Source organism: Malaclemys terrapin, chromosome 5 (assembly GCF_027887155.1).
Source record: "Malaclemys terrapin pileata isolate rMalTer1 chromosome 5, rMalTer1.hap1, whole genome shotgun sequence".
Taxonomy (NCBI): domain Eukaryota; kingdom Metazoa; phylum Chordata; order Testudines; family Emydidae; genus Malaclemys; species Malaclemys terrapin.
The window spans coordinates 43006872-43026914 of NC_071509.1; positions in this window are offsets into that span (position 1 = coordinate 43006872).

Genomic DNA, 20043 nt, shown 5'->3' on the forward strand with positions numbered 1-20043 from the left:
CAGGCAATCCTGTTCCAAACCTCACTCGGGCTCCTTCCCTGGGTCCCTCTCTACAGAGTACCCAGCACAGGTCCCACCCTACCACCTTCTCTCTCAGAAGCCCAACCATTGGCTCCAAAGTTGCCCTTATACTGAGCACTTGGAGCTCTTCTGTCTCATTTTCCCAGAAGGCCTTGTTCCCTCTCAGTCATGTGCTCCATCACTGAGGGCTACAAATGTCCTGAATGCTCAATCTTAGTAAAGCAAACACTGGCAAGGCTCTGCCCTTAAAGGACCAATATATCTTGTTATGCCAACTCAAAAATAACAGAATACTGGTGCTTCCAAATCAACATATAAATAGCCCTTCATAATACAATTGCTTTGCCCCTTAACAACTTAGAATTCACAATAAGCAAGTCATATTAAATTGCTTATGTTCACTGCACACTCGCCTGGCTATTATAATCAATCTTGCCACCAAACTTGATCCTACTGCATCCATGAATAACCCCTGGCAGCTCTCACCCTGATCTTTCTCCAAATACTCCAGAAAAAAAACCAAAACATGACCTCTACCAAGTTATGAACATCTGCGCATTCATAGTGGAAAATGCCATTACATTCTCAACTGTGTAATTTCTGATAGACACAGAGGCCAGTTCACCAACTGGTGTGAGTACAGCTCAAATGACTTTAATGGAGCTATACCAATTTACCCCAGGGCCCTCATCCAAAGCCGATTGAAGTTGATGGAAAGTCTCTCATTGATAAGATTTGCTCATTAAAGGCCAATTTTATGAGGCCCAACAATAAAAAGGGGGTTGTAAAATTATTCAGAGATAATGCATCTGCAATTCAAAAAGGTTAAGCAGTGAAACAAACCAAAACACAAACAGCGGCCCTAGAAAGAGGCATAGAGCTTGTGACTGTAAATACATTAGCAAAAGAAGCACAGGGGGAAAATGCCAAATTTATGAGCAACTGAAAAAGTGACTTAGAATGGATGCTGAAACGCAACCTTGATTATACCATCTGTCACCAGCAACTCTTTGTGTGTGTGTGTGCGCATGCGCATATAGTACCTGTGTGTGTGAATCCACGTATCTATATGTAAGTGTCTATATGTATTAGGGCTGTCAAGCGATTAAAAAAATTAATCATGATTGATCGCACTGTTAAACAATAATAGAATACCATTTATTTAAATATTTTTGGATGTTTTCTACATTTTCAAATATATTGATTTCAATTATAACAGAATACAAAGTGTACATTTATTTTTTTTTTACAAATATTTGCACTGTAAAAAACAAAAGAAATAGCATTTTTCAATTAATCTAATACAAGTACTGTAGTCTATGTTCCCTGTAAGGTGCGCAGCCGCGTCGCAAACTGCTTAGCGCCGCGCAGGCGCTCAGGAAACCCGGCCTTAGAGGTGGCTACATTTCAATTGTGTTCGTATTAGTTTGGTTGTAAAAGTGATCTGAGACCCCCACAGTGAAACATATCCCTGGCCCCTTTCAATACTCATTCGTCTGTTAAGTGTAAAGTGATTGTTTATTTGCTGGAAAAAAATAACTCAAACATAGTCATGTAAATACCCATTAAGAAACTAATTAAATCATACCATAGGTATGCTAACTAATTAATTCCTACCTACGGAGAGGATGGTTAATTAAATCAGACTTTCTCTGGAATACACATGAAATTAAATTTCTCAGACTGAGAAAAAGTTTCTCAATCACTCAGACTAAATTTTTCTGAAAACACAAGAAGATTCTGGAATGTAACAGCTGCAGCATCCCACCTATTTCTATATTACTGCAAAATATTACAAAAAGCTCTTACATATGCAATACAGCAGCAAATAGTTATGTGCATTTAACTCTGATAAATAATCAGTTATGAATCATATTTGGATGTTATAATTCCCAATAATTTTCAACCATTGCAGTATTGTTTTCTCTTACAGCCATGTTTTCATTGCCTTGCAATCTTAGCTGAGCAGACATAGCAAGCTATTTGCTCAATGGATCGCTTGGCAGTGAGCACTGTCTGAGCAGTTCAGCTGGCCTCCTTCCCTGGAGATCAAGCAAACAGCCTCTGTGACATCACTAGTCTGAAGCGTGAGACTTTAATTCATTCCTTAATTCAAGCCACCTGCCTTTCAGGGCACAGAGCACCTCCACTTTACTGACTTGCCAAATTTGCATCACATTACTCAAACAAAAAGTCCCACTGAAGTTTAATAGGACGACTCCTGCATAAGCGGATCACAAATGGGCCCATAATGTTTGAGATTTGTGTATTATACAAAAAAAGGGTGATAAGAAATGTTAAGTCTTTTCATGTCTGATTTTAAACTTGTCCATACACAGTGTGGAAAAGCAAAAATAAAAATGGATAAGTAAGTAAACAAACATAATGTCTCAAGCAGCGACTTGTAAGAAATCACTAGCTAAGCAGAGTTATGGCTGTTTAGTACGTGGACAGGAAAACCCAGAGTACTATAGGTGGTGATTTTTGTGACTCATTAGGTCCCAGGCTTCTCTCAGTCAATATTGAACTGATACCGCAGGATAAGTTAGCATTACTGTGCTGTTGGAGGTGCCGTCTTCCACATGAAACACTAAATTAAGCCATAACCACTTGTGATCATTAAAATCAGAACAATTTTGGAAGTGTAGGGGCGGTTAGCTTTAGTGCCTTGGCCATATTTTAACTTGGTAAATTAGATTTTTCCAATTTGCTTAATTAAATTCTACTTTCTTAAGTGTCAGATCAGTCTGAGATATGCTACTGACTCAGATGGAAACAGGGTTCTAGCTATGGAGAGGGTACTTATATGAACACTCCCAAATCACTATGGAACTGAGCACCTCACAATCAATGTTTCCAGCATCTGTGAGGAGCTGTCGCCACCACTGCTTACAGATGGGAAACTGAGGCAGAGAGAGACTAAATCAATTGAAATCAAGGGGATTAGTCATGTTATTAAACTAAGCACGTGCTTTATCACTGATCCTGAATATGGGTAATAGTAAGCACATGCTTAAGTGCTTTCCTGAATTAGGGGCCTGCTTGGGAGTGATAAAATGTTCTCAGTTCAAATTACATTACAGAAAGAGAGGAAGACTGTTCTTAGAGGTAAGGTACTCAAATGGGACTCAGGAGATCTGGGTTTTGTTTATGGCTGTACAAAGGTTTGCTTGGACAAATCACTTAGCCTTTCTATGCCTCAGGTATCCATCTGTAGATTGAATGCAACAGAAATGCCCATGAATAAGAGCACTCCCTAATGTTGGGAAAACAGCTGGGTTCAGGAAGAAGAGGTAATTTACAGTTTTCATTTTTCATGCAGGCAGATGTTCTCTTTGAAAGTGTAACTTTTCCTCATAAAGGTACCTGCATAAAAGGTCCAACCTGTAAAAGTTGGCATCCAGTTTAGAGGTAGGCGGTTTCTGTTTGAAGCTGAGCTGTTGGTTGAGGGGTGAAACTTCAAAGAAGCGGCCTCACCCAATGGACAACACAGCCAATAAAGTATGATATTAATAAACCCAAGTACGATAGATCAGAAAAGCACATCTGTGCAAGCAAGATGGGTTTTTTAAAGGTCAGAGAGATAGATTCATTCAGATTCTGCTACCCTTACTCACATTGAGTAGCACCTCACTCTGTGAGTAGTCCTATTGAATTCAATGGTTCTACATACTGAGTAAAGTACTACTTAACATGAGTAAGGATGCTAGGATCCGGCCTGAACTATTCTTGTTTACAGAGACAAAACTATTAGCACTATGAAAGCAACAACCCAAGTGATTTTATTGGGAGATAAGGATTATTTCAAAATAAAAAATTTGCACTCCTAGTCATGGCAGTTATTTTCAGGATCATTGAATGAATGTTTTTATAGTCGGGCTGCCTCAGGGCCTTTGTAACACTTCAGAGCACAGTGCTGGGCAACTGTGGCACAGCAACAGTTGGAAAACATGTCCATGATGGCATTTGGTAATAGGGTACTGCATGCTCCATCAATTTACAGAAATCACTATTGGATACAGTAGACTAGAGACAGAAATCCACTGACATAGTTTCTGCTGTAGATTCATACAGTGAAATTCCCTTTTGCTCTCAGTGATTGTCTCCAAGACTAAGTACATTGTTCCGGATTTGAAACAGGTGGAGAGCTTTATTTTCCCCAAGCACAGCTGCAGTATCAATTTGTGAGCTGGATAAAAAATAATGACACGCACTAAATGAGACTAAAAAATTGACAGCTGTTTCTTTAGAACCCCTGCAGGTAAAACAAAGCTTAGCAAGTTTTTATCTCCCCCAGCATAGAAATAGACAAATCAGAGTTACTATTATAATCTCATTCCTCTGGGACTTCTTAATTCCAAAACAAACTTGCAGTGATAAATCCTGTAAAACTACATTAAGAGTGGAGTGTAAATGCTGTCCATCTCCTCTGATTAACACAGACAAATCAGAGAGCAGTGATTTTATTTTTCAGTTTATGTGCACAAACAATTCTTTTAGAATGAGAATGGTGGGTTGTACTCATAAGCAATCTCGCAGCACAGGGATATTGACTTTTCTATTTCTGATTTAATTAACCTATGTACAGCAGGTGTAGCTTACTTACTGGAGGAAAGTACTGATAGTATTCTGCACAACAGATGGCTCCCTCTTAACTTTACTGCAGGCATGTATAGACTCACTAGAGTCAACATTTCCCTAATTGCTGTTTCAAATCCTATTCCAAGATTACTTGCCATACAATTTATGCAGTAAGAATGACACAGAAACACTGAGTAGACGCATATGGAAATAGCTCAAACTTTTCTTCCTTTCATTTCCCCTGCTTTTATTGGGCCTTCATTTCCCCAGAGACAGTATAATGTGTATCTGCTTCTTTTCTGCACCAAGCATTTTTGCACACACAATAGCAATTAGATAAATCCCAAAATTTATGCCACTGGGATTTTTCAGAACCTATCACCACTCACAGTATTGCTCCCACTATAGTTCAAGTCAGTTATCTTCCGAGATTGAAACCTACTCTTGCTCTTCTATGAGGATTGATTGCAATTTCCTTATTTCATTATAGCAGCTAATATGGGACCTTTTATTTAACATTGGGACTTTTAGAGAGTTTCTCCAAGCTTTCAAGAGTGACTGGCCTCAACTGTTGGGTGCCCAAATTGAAACATCATAAGGTGAGCAAAAAGAACAGGAGTACTTGTGGCACCTTAGAGACTAACAAATGTATTAGAGCATAAGCTTTCGTGGGCTAAGAAGTGGGCTGTAGCCTATGAAAGCTTATGCTCTAATAAATGCGTTAGTCTCTAAGGTGCCACAAGTACTGCTGTTCTTTTTGCGGATACAGACTAACACGGCTGCTACTCTGAAACCTGTCATAAGGTGAGCCTAGTTTCTAGAATGCAGGTGTTCAAGTAGTTTTTGAAAAATCAAGCCCTTTTTATTCCCAGGGCCAGAAAGAAAGCAAGAGATTGACTCTATAGCCTGGTAGCTAGGACACTCGAGAAACCCAAGTTCAAATCCCTGCTCCGGTGAATTATTATTTATACAAAATGGAACAGCTTGTACAGGAGAGAGTCCCACCTCATCATTGCCAGCTAATCAGGACACTCAGCTGAGATGAAGGAAACCCAGATTCAAGTCTGTGGTATACAGGGGCAAAACAGGAACTTGAATCTGCATCTCCTACAGCCCAGATGACTGTCCTAATCACAAGGCTATTGGCCAGTCTGTAATAGCTCTCTTTCTCTGGTTTTTCACAGAAACCTTCAAAAGGTCTCAGTTTCATCCTAATGCAGAATGGAAACAGTCCTGAAATCACAAAAAGTTTTGTGGGATGGGAAAACTGTTTCCCACCCAGCTCTTGTAAGGAGCACAGACTTAGCACAGAGAATTTCTAAAACCACAGTAATTATTATTCTTAAAGCATACAAGACGTACAGATCTTTAGGGACAAGAACAGCAACCAATACACTCTGTCCCCTAAGTCTGTGCTCACCCCTTCTGTAAGTCCTTATATCCAGCCTCTGTGTCAGATGGGTAGTCCCCTTCTGCCCTCTACTTCCTGCAGTCTTTCTGCTTCCCAGCAATGTTCAGCCAGTGAGAGAGGTAGCTGGATGGGAGCAGATCCTGACTGTAAGGTTTCTGTTCCCTCTGTCATATGACTCACTGAATAGATACAGTATCTCAGTCAGGTGGCTAAAGTCCAAGCCCTCTCCTGGAGGCAAATTGAGAGAACCAGTTTCCTCTAACTTGGCCACTCTCTTTAGAAAACTTATTGTTCTGACAGTCACCATTGATCACTCTTGTATTAGCACCGGAGTTGTCCGGCATCACAATAAGCTGCTCTGGTTTGTCCTCATCACAGCTACACACTCCACATACAGGTTATACTCTTCAAAATGGCAGTCACAATGTCAAGGGAAGAACACACTTTGATACCCGCTTGTGCAGGCATACTGATCTACCATATGAGGCACCCAAAATCACTAGCCACTTTTGAAAAATCTTGGCCTAGTTACTGGGAGAAGGTTTAAAACAATGCCCCAAAACAAAAGGCCAAACTTTTAGTTTGCAGACATAGCCTGCTTTTCATATGTCTAGTACCCACAGCTCCCACTGACCTCCATCATCTAAGTTAGATTGAAAACTCTACAGCAAGAGCCACTTACATTTTCTGTAATGTGCCATGCACGTGTAATACTACATACATAGTAATGTGTAAGTACCGACTATTATTTTGTCTTAGAGTCACCACTGGTAGTGCCATGTATTGTCAAGGTCAACTTAAACTTGCCATTATAAGCCCCTGTTTTCAATTATATATCCCTTTGCTAAACTTTAACTGGCTGAAATTTTCCACGCCAGAATACCTGCTCATTAAGTTAACACCATTCATTTTGTGAACTGAATAACACTGGGTTCCTCTGGAATAAATAGTATGTGATCATGTAATTAAAGATTGTATTATAATGTATACACGCAATGGAGCTGAATTAAGATGGCACAGACAGCCCTAATTCTGGTATTTCCTAACTTCAGAGTTCTTAACTTTGCAACCTTAATAATTTTCTTTTAACATAGTTTGTGCATAATTATCAGTAAACCTGCTGGGGGGCAGGGTGTGCGTATGTGTCTGTATGTTTGTGTGTGAGAGAGAGAAACAGATTTTGTGCAAGGAAGCAGATTTTACTTTCAAGCTTCCAATGATTTATTATAAAAAAACAGAGACAAAAACTATTCAAACACCTTGATTGTGCTCTTTTAAAATTGGAGGGAACCTTTCAAGGAAGCAAGGAATAAGGAATGAAAATAATGATGTGTTGGAGCCACCTACCCTTCCATCTTAAGAGAAAAATCACAAGCTTTTGCTTATCTATCTGAAAAGGGGAATTAAGAATTTCTACAGAGCCTCCTTGGAATACTCCTTTTCAAATCTTACCAGCACTGCTGCAGTTACAGAAGATAAGACAGGTGTTTTGGTTGGTTTTTTTAAACTTGAAGATGAAATAACATTCCTTGCACTGATGCCAGCTGGCAGAGTAGACAGGAGCTTGGAGATGACTGTGTAATATCCCTGTGCTTGCATACATACAATAGCAGCCAAGATTGCAGGCAGTATCATTTCTTTGTCTGAGTTGATAAGCTTTCTGAAATATTAAATAACCTGTATATTTGTAATTGTACTGCTTAATGGCTCCTTAAAAGATTGTTCTTAGGTCTCTACATAGAGAATGCCATTGAAGGGAGAGTCTTTTTCTGAAAAGCCTCCTCAGATCCCATGAAAGCCAGGGAGTTTGAAGGCTGCACTCTGGATGTCACTAAGATAGCATGGTACTGGGCACCATATAAGAACAGAGATAGATTGTGACCTTAAGAACAGCCCAAGAGCAGGGGTGCTGGCACGGGGTGAGGTCAGGGGGCCATGCCCCCCCACTTTTTACCAACTGTAAGGGTAAGAGCAGGGCTGGCACTTCCACTAGGCGACCCTACGCGGTCACCCAGGGCAGCAGGATTTGGGAGGCGGCATTTTGCCATCTTCGGCTGCATTTCGGCAGCGGGGGTCCTTCCACTCCGTGTCTTCGGGGCGCTTTGGCGGCGCGTCCTTCACTCGCTCCGGGACCTGCTGCCGAAGCGCCCCGAAGACGTGGAGTGGAAGGACCCCTGCCGCCGAATGCTCTGAGGAGGAGCACTGCCACCTAGGGCTGCAAAAACCCTGGCGCCGCTCCTAGGTAAGAGATGGGGGGGGATGGGGCAGAAAGGAGTGAGGGGGGGAATGGGGTCTTGGGGGCAGGGGGGAAGAGGCAACACGGGAGCGGGGCCTCAGGAAAAGAGGCGGTGCAGGGATGGGGTTTTGGGGGAAGAGGCTGTGTGAAGGCAGAATCTTGGGGAGAAGAGATGGTGCAAGGGGGCAGGGCCACAGTTTGAGTGCCTGTGGGACCCCCCCACACACTTTTAGGGTGCTTCCGCCGCTCCTGCCCAAGGGCAGAGGGCAAGGGGTACCCAGATATCTGGTAATGGCTTAATCTGTTCAAGTGTAACTCCAATTCTTTAGCATCATGAAGAGTATCTGATAAGTGTCAGGAAAGGTACCAATGAAAAGCTCATGACTCACTGGTTATTAATATTATTGCATAATGTAGGTGCAAGCAACTGATGCAAAGTTATGGACAGAAACTGAAATTATAATTCTTAGACTGTGTTTGTCAGCCAAACAGGAATTACCTCACCCAGGGAAAACAATATGGTTTCCCCACCTGGGGAGTTACTTCCAAAGTGTTTTGAAAGACAATGGGAATGTAGTTACATATTTTGTAAACAGACCCATCAAGCTAACAAGGGGTGGAAGAAAACTTTACACTATCACAGCAGGAGAGGAGATTGTCAATCACATGTCTAATGTTCATTCACTTGCACTGGAGGAAGTAGGAACTAAAAAATTTTCATTTTAGCAGACAACTCCAGCAGGGAAGAAACAGCAGGAAACTTCCTTCTAGACAGGCTCCATGTTCCATACCTCACAACTATAAATAGATGTTTGTCTGGAGGTATCTTTCAGAAGAATCCATTTCAGAGAGTCATTGGACTATAAAAGAGAGGGGCCAGGAAACCCCAAATTATCTGTCTTTCACCTAAGAAGACAGTTTCCAGAGGAAAGGTCCCAGCCCTTTCACTTTTGTTGGTGTGTGTGTGGGGGGGGGGGTTGATCCTAACCCAGTAGTTTAGTCAACCATCTTGATTCATAGATTCATAGATTATAGGACTGGAAGGGACCTCGAGAGGTCATCGAGTCCAGTCCCCTGCCCGCATGGCAGGACCAAATACTGTCTAGACCATCCCTGATAGACATTTATCTAACCTACTCTTAAATATCTCCAGAGACGGAGATTCCACAACCTCCCTAGGCAATTTGTTCCAGTGTTTAACCACCCTGACAGTTAGGAACTTTTTCCTAATGTCCAACCTAGACCTCCCTTGCTGCAGTTTAAACCCATTGTTTCTGGTTCTATCCTTAGAGGCTAAGGTGAACAAGTTCTCTCCCTCCTCCTTATGACACCCTTTTAGATACCTGAAAACTGCTATCATGTCCCCTCTCAGTCTTCTCTTTTCCAAACTAAACAAACCCAATTCTTTCAGCCTTCCTTCATAGGTCATGTTCTCAAGACCTTTAATCATTCTTGTTGCTCTTGATGGAAACAAGTAGGGAGGGATTTGATCTTGAACCAAGTCTAGCTTGTTACGTTTTAGCTACTAGAAAGTGTTTTATCTTTATGTCTCTTGTAACCATTTCTGACTTTAATCCTTATGTTTGTATTCTTAAAATCTCTCTTTGTAATTAAATAAACTTTGCTTTATTTTTAATCTAAACCAATCCAGTGCTGTGTTTAAACTGAACTATTTGGTAACTCCAGGTAAAATAACAAATTTGAATATTGACTCTTTAAAGGAGCAACGGACTTTAACTTTCCTCTGATTGTTCCAGGATAGGGCTGGACAATTCAGAACACACATTTTTGGGGAAATTTGGGGCTGGGACGAGTGTGGGGTCACCTTCCCAGCTGCTAAGCAAGGTTGGTGGAAACCTGTGGAAGTCTGTGGTATTGCAGGCAGGTTCCAGAATCCAAAGCTTTGGATGAGGGCAGCCCAACACATAGCTAGAGTAGCAAGGCACTCGGGGTTATAAGGTAAGATGTAACATAACTCTTCACTGGTCTGGATTGCACCCCAGAACATCACATAAATCCATTGAAGGTAGGGCCGGCTCCAGGCACCAGCCTGCCAAGCAGGTGCTTGGGGCTGCCACCCCGGAAAGGGGCGGCACGTCTAGCTATTCGGCAGCAATTTGGCGGATGGTCCCTCACTCCCGCTCGGAGCGAAAGACCTCCCGCCGAATTGCCACCGCAAATCGCAATTGCGATCGCGGCTTTTTTTTTTTCTTTTTTTTTTCCGGCTGCTTGGGGCGGCCAAAACCCTGGAGCCGGCCCTGATTGAAGGGATAACACTGCCACCCCAGGAAATATTGTGGAAATTCTACCATAGCAAGTAGTCCACATAGGGCATGATTTGACCCTTAAAATCTTCTGTGCAGCAGGAAATATAATATCTCATGGTGCCAGCAAAAGAAGATCCAGAATATTCTACAGCTCAGTGCCCAGAAAGCCTAATTACAGATGCCTTCCTCATTCATTTGCAGAATTTTGCCTTTGGGCTTCTTTGTCCTCATTTAACATTTACCTTCATGTCAAAAATCTAAATCCACCACAATCTATGGATCTACAATCCACCAGTAACAAAACTGGACAGATTTCACTGAACGTGCTCATGAGGTCCACTACTGTCATTCAAAGCAGCGCAAGACTTCAAGTTGGTTGCCGTTTAGTCTAAGTATCTTAAAGGTGACCTGAAATGCCTTAAAAACAACAAACAAATAAGAAAACGATTTAAGAACCCAAAACATTTAACATGCTGTATTGTTACCTTTTTATTATTTTCCAAAACATAAAAGTATAGTGACATAAATATTATTTACAAATACATAGATCCCCATGTTCAGAATAATCAAGAGGGAAATGTCGTATAAATACATTTGAAAACCCCCTAGGTGAAATATCTATTTTTCTTTATTTACATGCCCATTCTGCAAGCAATGTTAAGAGTACCAGAAAGGCAGACAATAGACCCAGTGTTGCTCTCTCCGAAGCAATAACAAAATTCTTCTCAACTTCAGTGGAAGCAGAAGGCATATTATCATTTCATATCACCCCTTGGCATCTTAAAAAGTAAACAAAAATTGTATTCCATTCATATTCTTAAAGGCCCTTTTTCTTAGTTATGATGATATCAGCACTGACTCATTCTCTCAACATCATTGTTCTTAAATTTCCTTCTTATAATACTCATGTGGGGCTTAAATCAAGTTTCAGTCAAGTTTATGGAAAAACTCCCATTGACTTAAATGATGCAGGATCAAACCTATAAAGCATTCTTACAAAAAATTCACATTATTGTTTCTTTTCCACTTAATTCCTTGTAAAATTCAATCATCTTTAACAGCTGAATTGGTTTCAAATAAAATATGGCCAAAATTCCCATTGATTTCAACAGGGCCAGGATTTCACCTTCAGTTTGAGGTTCAACTAAAGATGGTTGTATTTGTTACCAGAAAATTATGTACAACATTTTACTTAAGTACTAAAGTACTCCTTCTTGTGATTGACATGAATTAACTCATTCAGACTCAAACTATTTATAATTTTTCATTTTTGCAAGCACCTCAGCTCTTCCTAGTTCTGACTTAAGGTGATCATGGTAAAATACCAAGAGAAAGGCTGTTGTCTTAGTAGTCACTGCGAGACTGAAAATACAAATACCAAAAATCTCATAAGAAAGTCTATTCTCATCAGTCATCCAGTCCAAAGCCTACTGGTACAAACTTATACAGCTCTCAAAAAATGAACTGTGTTCTCTGTACTCTAGAGAAAGTTCTATTCCAGGGGTCGGCAACACATCGCTCGCCCGCGCCGCTTCCTGCCGCCCCCATTGGCCCAGGACGGCGAACCGCGGCCAGGGGGGACCGCGATCGGCCGAACCTGCCCCGTCAGCAGGTAAATAAAACTGGCCCGGCCTGCCAGGGTGCTTACCCTGGCGAGCCGCGTGCCAAATGTTGCCGACCCCTGTTCTGTTCTATATCAGGTTACAGTCAAGGTGGGAAGAAAACGCCCACCCTGGAGCCTATAGTTATTGAGACTAAGTACATTCACTCATTGAAGTCAATTGGCAAAATTCCCATTGATTTCAACAGGGCCAGGATTTCACCTTCAGTTTGAGGTTCAACTAAAGATGGTTGTATTTGTTACCAGAAAATTATGTACAACATTTTACTTAAGTACTAAAGGCTGGATCATTCATCCTTTATTCACAAACACCACTAGTTTGACATTCTAGGGACCAATCCTGCAAAACTTCAGGCACATGGACAATTTACATGAATACTGATAAACGCCAAAATAACGCATGTGCCTAAGGCAGAGGTGGGCAAACTATGGCCCTCGGGCCGCGTCCAGCCTGTCAGACGTTTTAATCCAGCCCTCAAGTTCCAGCCAGGAGCGGGGTCGGGGGCTTGCCCCATTCTGCACATGCCGTGGCTCCGTGCAGCTCCCGGAAGCAGTGGCATGTCCCCGCTCTGGCTCCCACGCAGAATCATGGCTAATGAGAGCTGCAGGGCATGCCACTGCTTCCAGGAGCTGCTTGAGGTAAGCGCCGTCCAGAGCCTGTACCCCTGACCTCCTCCTGTGCCCCAGGGGCTGATCCCCCTCCCACCCGCTGAACCCTTTGGTCCCAGCCCAGAGCACCCTCCTGCACCCCAAACCCCTCATTCCCAGCCCTACCCCAGAACCCGCACCCCCAGCCGGAGTCCTCAACCCCCTACACCCCAACTTCCTACCACAGCCTGAACTCATTTCTGGCCCCACCCCAGAACCTTCACCAGCAGCCGGAGCTTTCAGCACCTCCTGCACCCCAACCCCCAATTTCATGAGCATTTATGGCCCGCCATACAATTTCCATACCCAGATGTGGCCCTCAGGCCAAAAGGTTTGCCCACCCCTAGCCTAAGGCTTAGCAGGTTTGGGCCCCATAAAAAGCAAAGTGATTTGTTTTCCCCCCCTCAGACCTGTGTAATTTTGTAAGATCTGTTTTCTTTTAAATAGGAATTAATTTATAATATATATAATTTATATTGTAGATTCAAAAATAAATATTACAGTGCAATTTTTTTTTAACTTTTTAAATTGTGGGGAAAACATGAAGGGGTTAGAGGGATTTCATCAGAGACTTCCCAGCAGAAAACTTTCCTTGGTCGGCAGGGAAAATAGGAACATTAGAACTGCCATTCTGTATCAGACCCAAAGTTCATCTAGTTCAGTATCCTATCTCCAACAGAGGCCAGCATCAAATGCTTCAGAGGAAGGAGTAGGAATCTTACAATAGCCAGATGTGGGATAATCTGCCCCCACATGGGTCTCGTCCTGATCTCTAATAGTAAGAGACTGATTTAAATCCTGATGCACGAGGTTTAATTGTTATCATTAATTATAACAACTTTGGATAGTCTTGTTATCTGTACCCATTTCCAGTCCCGATATAAATCTTGTTAAAGTTCTTGCCCTCAATGACTTCCTGTGTCAGTTAGTGATCCAAGCCATCAATAGTTGCAGAATGTGTGCTTATAATTAAGAGAAACATTCTAAATATGAACCTAATGTGAACCAACTGTGATATCTCACAGATTCTGCCTCTACTCAAGCAGAAGTAGAGCTTTTCCAAGGAGAAGAGTGAAATTAACAAAACTCTGAACAGTTTCACTGTTCCTATGCCCTGAGCAGGGCCGGCTCCAGGCACCAGCTGAGCAAGCTGGTGCTTGGGGCAGCAGATTGTTCGAGGCAGCATTCCACCCAATCCTAGGGCAGCACGGCTGCTTTTGTTGTTGTTGTTGTTCCGCTCCGGCCGCCCTGTAGGGGGCGGCAGCGCGGAGGACCGGAGCGCCCTGCAGCAAGCCCTGGCAGGGCAGTCCTCGTCTTTCCCTCCCTGCCAACCGGAGCAGAGCTCTCCCGGCAGGCGGCAGGAGGTGGCGCTGTGGGAGGGGCCACATGGCAGTGCCCCCGCTGTAGCCCTGGTCGCCCCCCTTCTCTCTCTGTCCCGCCCTCCCCCCCCCGCTAGCTGGTCCCCCTGCACCCGCGCTCCAGCTGCGCCGCAGGTTTTTTTTTTTTTTTTGCTTTGCCGTTCTGGCCACCCCGTTGGTTTTTTTTTTTTTTTGCTTGGAGCGGCCAAAAAGCCAGAGCTGGCCCTGGCCCTGAGACTGACAAGAATGAGGTCAATTCTTCCCTCACCCCATCCCCATCAGCAAAGGTAGATGATGGCATAATTCAACAGGAGGGAGGACCAAACAATGGCACCTGGAGAAGAAGAGTAAAGTAGTGGGGCTGATTGCAGCTGCATGGAAGCTGTGGAAGGAGTAGAGTAGTGGATCATCCCAGAAATCTAGAGGTGTGGGACTGGGAGCAGAGAGAGAGGGAGGAAGGAAGGAAGGAAGGAAGGAAGGAGGAAAAAGCTCCTTTTCAAAAGATAAAGGTAGATGGAGAGTGGGAGCTTTAAATTTATCAGACACTTTACCAGAAATTTCTCAGAAACTGATATAAAAGGATTGGAGGCCAGGGACAGCACCATAGTAAGACTACAGATGCATATGTTATTCCTGGAAATCACAGTTTCAAGGCAAACTATAAACTTGAGGAGCCCAACAACCCTTCAGTAAATATATGTGGACAATGAAAGATAAACATTTCATTTGACGAAACGATGACCCAGGGCATAAGAAACGAGATATAGAGCCTTTAACCTCAACTGCACTGATTCAAGTCTCATCCATGTCTATACTGAATGCTTGTTATTATTTGACATCTTATTGATTGCATAAAGACATGATCCTGACCTGACTCAGCCCTTAAGTGAAATAAGATGGTACTGTTAGTCCAATTCTTCCGTACAAAGGACACTCTCACGATTGCAACTAACTGATAACAGAGACAGTAGCGAAGGCAAAGACTGAATGAGCTGGACCACGCTAAGGGCTATAAACCAAATGTGCAACTGTAAGAATCGCATAGCTTTAGAGTTACTCCTGTGAGTGGACAAATGGTGTCATTACTCAGTGAAGTGATTCTGCTCCACACAGTATTACACTGGGATCTCTTCTTTCCATGTGGAAGAGGGGGTTTGAGAGGGTCTGCTACCACAGCAATACTGTCCACAGATCCCCAGAGCTGCAAAGAGTACTTCCAGCATCTCAATGGGAAGTTATTGGGAATTTTGGATGCCCATCACCTTTCAGAATCACATCCTTAAACTACTGTGAAATATTGTTGTGGATTATTAAATAGCCACAATCTACTGTGTGGATGGCTGTATTTTAGTGGAGGAAAGATGCTACATAAACTCACATGTTATTATTTAAAATACAAAACCTCAGAGATGAGGTTTGCTCTAAGCAACATGAGCCCATTACGTCCACAAGGTGGGATTTCCAAAAGTCTTCAGCATTTCTCCAACTCTGCTTCAGCTAAGTCAATGACAATGAGTTAAACCAATGTGGAGCTCTTTTGAAAATCCCAGACATATACTAACTATAGCATTAAATTTAATCTATTAAACATCCACAACAACACAAGTTTAGCTTGCAGTGGGAACCATAATTTTAAATCTCCAGACTTTTGTGCGGTTAAATATGAGCCGTAGCATTGCATTTAATTTTTCACACAGGTTACTATCCAAGCTTTAAATTCAATTAGAGTTGATCCTTATTCTTCATTTCTTCAGTAAATAAGATTTAAAGTGATGTGTAACTCTCAACATATTCTTTTTCAACTGAAGGACCACGTAGCACGTACTGGCCTTGATTCAAATCCTATAGCAACCAATAGGAGTCTTTCTATTAGTGTCAGTGGGCTTTGGATCAGGCCCATTGAGTTGTAGTTTACATCTTGAAAAGTCTTACTGATTTCAATAGGACTACTCTAAGAGTAAGATGCTACTCAATCTGAGCAAGGATATAAGAATCAGGCTCTCGGGTAATAACTTTCAGAGTAACAGCCGTGTTAGTCTGTATCCGCAAAAAGAAGAACAGGAGTACTTGTGGCACCTTAGAGACTAACAAATTTATTAGAGCATAAGCTTTCGTGGACTACAGCCCACTTCTTCGGATACATATCCGAAGAAGTATGTATCCGAAGATATGTATCCGAAGAAGTGGGCTGTAGTCCACGAAAGCTTATGCTCTAATAAATTTGTTAGTCTCTAAGGTGCCACAAGTACTCCTGTTCTTCTTTTTGCGGGTAATAACTTGAATCTATTCAAGATATTCATTTTGTAATATTATACCTAATTTACAGATTAGTGTTCTATGCAGTCCCAAGATACTAGAGAAACAAGGTGGGTGAGGAAATACCGTTTTTTGAACCAACTTCTCTTTGTCCAATAAAAGATATTACCTCACCCACCTTGTCGCTCGAGATTAGTGCTCTGTCGGATATAACCATTCTTTGAAAAAGATATTACCTCATCTACCTTGTCTCTTTGAAAAAAATGCATTTAGCTACATGATAAACAAGAGAGGTACAGGAAGAGGGGAAAGGGGAGAAAGAAATATGGAATTAATTAAACTCTAGTATTATGTTTAGAGGAAACTTGCGTAGGTTTATCAAACTAGTGAAGAAATATTCCTAAAAATGTCTTTTAGAATTAAATGTGAAAACAAAAAATATTGTTCAGCTGTAAGCATTTAGGGCCAGATTGTCTTTCATTTTGTGACACTTTGGCCTGAATAAAAGTAACAACTACTTCCCAGTGTGGGTGAAGGGAAGGGTTCCCAATCTGACACTTAACCAGTGATGAGCACACGTCAACTGAAAACCAAGCATATCAACTAATATTTAAAACAGTTTTTTTAGAACAAAGAAAAATAGTCAGGATATAAAAATGTAGAGATAATGGAAATCTTTTAAATACATGAAATCCTACCTGAACCTGACTTGTAAAGATATAAGATGTATAAAGCACAAAAGGCTGCAGAGAAAATATCAGCTTTTTGCAATGTTCTACTTTGATAATTTTGTGTGTAAAAGTATTATGTTCTTATGAATCTGATTGTTCTAATGACTTCAGGAGTATTTAGCCAAGACAAACTACAGAATAGGATCAACATATATTTTAACATTTGGATGTAGTTAATATAGGGCTCATTCATTCAAAACCTATGCAGGTGAGTAACTTTAGTCACATGAACAATCCCAGTACTCAGAGATTACTCACATAAATAAAGTAACTTACTGCTTATGTTTTTCCAGGATCAGGCTCTTACTCATAATGTTTTATATCAAGTCACTGGTGGAATGAGAGTCTGCTTCTATTCCTATTGAATTAATGCCAAATCGCCCATTAACCTTAAGAATTTAGGAAGAACTGGACGTTAAAGGTCTGATCACAAACCCACTGAAGCCAATGGGAGTCTTTCCATTGAATTTAATGGGTTTTGGATCAGGTCTTCAGGCCCAGTCCTACAATGAGCTCCATGGGTGGATTCTTGTGCCTATATGGAATGCTGCCACATGAGGGCAGGGTCTTCATGTGTGGCAGGAACGAGGCCTAAAGATGTAGTTTTGTTCTAAAACCTAAAAGCAAATTATAGCTTGCTCCACATCAAAATTTGCCAAATGTGTTAGTCTACTGGGACTTTCAATTAATGTTTTATGATTGACATAATAAATACCCTATTTAGATTTCATATTTCAATTTACATGACATCCCTTGGTATCCTGTTCCTTTTATTGTTAGCTTAACATATTAAAACTTAAATTAAAGAAAGAGTAACTAAATACCTTCTACATTAATTCAAATTTGTTTTAATATTGATAAATACTGACAAAAATCAAACTCCTTTTTGCCGAACTGCTCACTCCTCCACAATGTACACACATGTCCTCTTTTTCATATCAACATCTGTCATTTCACTTCATTCCCGGTGCTGCACATGAGCACTTCACAGGAGCAGAATCTAAGACAGTTAGGACGTGATCCTATTCCTACTAAGGCAAAATTCCCAGTGAATTAAAATGAGACAGCCTGGGGATCTTAATTAGGTTAAAATGACTGCCAAGATCCATCATAAAATGCAACACATCATGGCTGAGGTAGCCAAAAGCCATAGCCATGAGATGAATCTCCTTAAGAAACTCTCTTAGGAAACTGTTTATGATGGGTTCCAGATCAACTGTAACATAAAAAGGCCCAGCATAAAGTAAGGGCCCCAATGCACCCCTGAGGAGCTGCTTCCACTGTTGCAGGAATAATCATGACTTGCCCTTGGCTCCATGCTGTCTATCTTGTTACAGCTGGAAAAAAAGCAGAGAGTCTAGTCCAGCTAAGCATTAACCCTAGTAAAATGCATAAGATGTAGCCCAGGCTGTTCCACAAATCACTTATATCTCATTCAGTGAGCTGTCAGCAGCCTCCAGGGGCTGCTTCTAGGCCTGATCTACTTTAGACAAATTATCAGTTGCTGACAACTAGAGCTAGCAATGGGTGCAGCTAAACCACTGGTGAACACAGGTGCACAAAAGGGAGGCAGGGGGCAGACAAAGAAACCCTGGCTTTGGCAGCACTTCAGTAAATGACCAGGTTTTTACTTCAATTTCTGAAACAATGCTGAACACGGTTTGCCATTGACTACACTTGCAGCTAAACCATAATCCAACCCCACTTCAGCTTCACCTGTTGCTGACGCATTTTTCCAGCATAGACCACATGAGAGAGAGCTTAAGACTAGTAGCTGAGGTGGGGAGAAAGACTCCCTATACTGCTAAATACCAGGCAACCTGTATATAGCCAGTGCACTGATTTTGGCCCCAGGGAGAAAAGCTCCGTGTATGTGGATTTATAAAATGCTAAGGCTATATTTACTTAAATGTATCATATTCACCTGTGCTACATACAGTAAATAAGTTTATTATGTATCACTTATTTACCATACAGCCTGTATGCATATCATATGTATTATTATATATGTACCAAGAAAGAAATATCTATCAAGAGAGAGACTTTGGAATATACCAAGATCCCTGTATACCAGCTGGGGGAAGAATCTGCAGTTTGTTTCAAGAACTGATCCAGGAGTCTGGGAGTATCATATAAGGGCCGGGGTCTAGCCCCCGCCCATCTGATGCCAGGTCCCTGCCTGTCTCTCTCTCTCTCTCTCTGGGAGGTTTCTAAACTCTGCAGATTGTGAAAGGTCCGCCGCCTGCTGCTGCAGCATAGCCACTATCTCCCGCTCCTCTGCCTGGCTCGCGGGCTGGGGCCAGGCAGTCCAGCGCCCCCCTAGTGCGCGCGCGCGCGGCTTTCTCTCTGCGCTGCTCGGCCCTGAGCGTGTCTAGTGAAAGGTTTCCGCCGGATCAGCAGGCGGCGGCCGCCCCGCCAGACGCCCCAACCTTTCTGAATATTTCATTGGTGCTGCCCGCCGGGGATGCCTGGCCACTGACTGCTGCAAAGAAGAGCGAGCTCCCGCAGAGCCGCGCTGGCCGCTTCCTGCCCCTTGCAGCCTCTCAAAGCGGGCTTTGAATCCTTCTTACAAACGAGTGACTGATTTTGGAAATGAAACCCCTCTGCTGGAGCTGACCCGCTGGGGAGCCTGCCCAGATGCAATTAAAACAACAAAAAAACCTCACATCTCTCTGAACTCTTTAGTGGCCAGAGGATGAGCCAGGAGCAGTTTTCCTATAAAAATCCCCGCCGGGCGCTGTGAAACAGTTTGAGGAGGGAAGGGGCTGGAAATGTTGCTGGAGAAGAGTTGCAGAAGGGAAGATCCCTTTTTGGACGCCGCAGCCCTTAATGCATGAGAAAAAATCAACCAACCAAGAGACTTATTATTACAGTGTTTCAGCTGTGACCAAGCTCTCCTGCACCCGCCAGGAC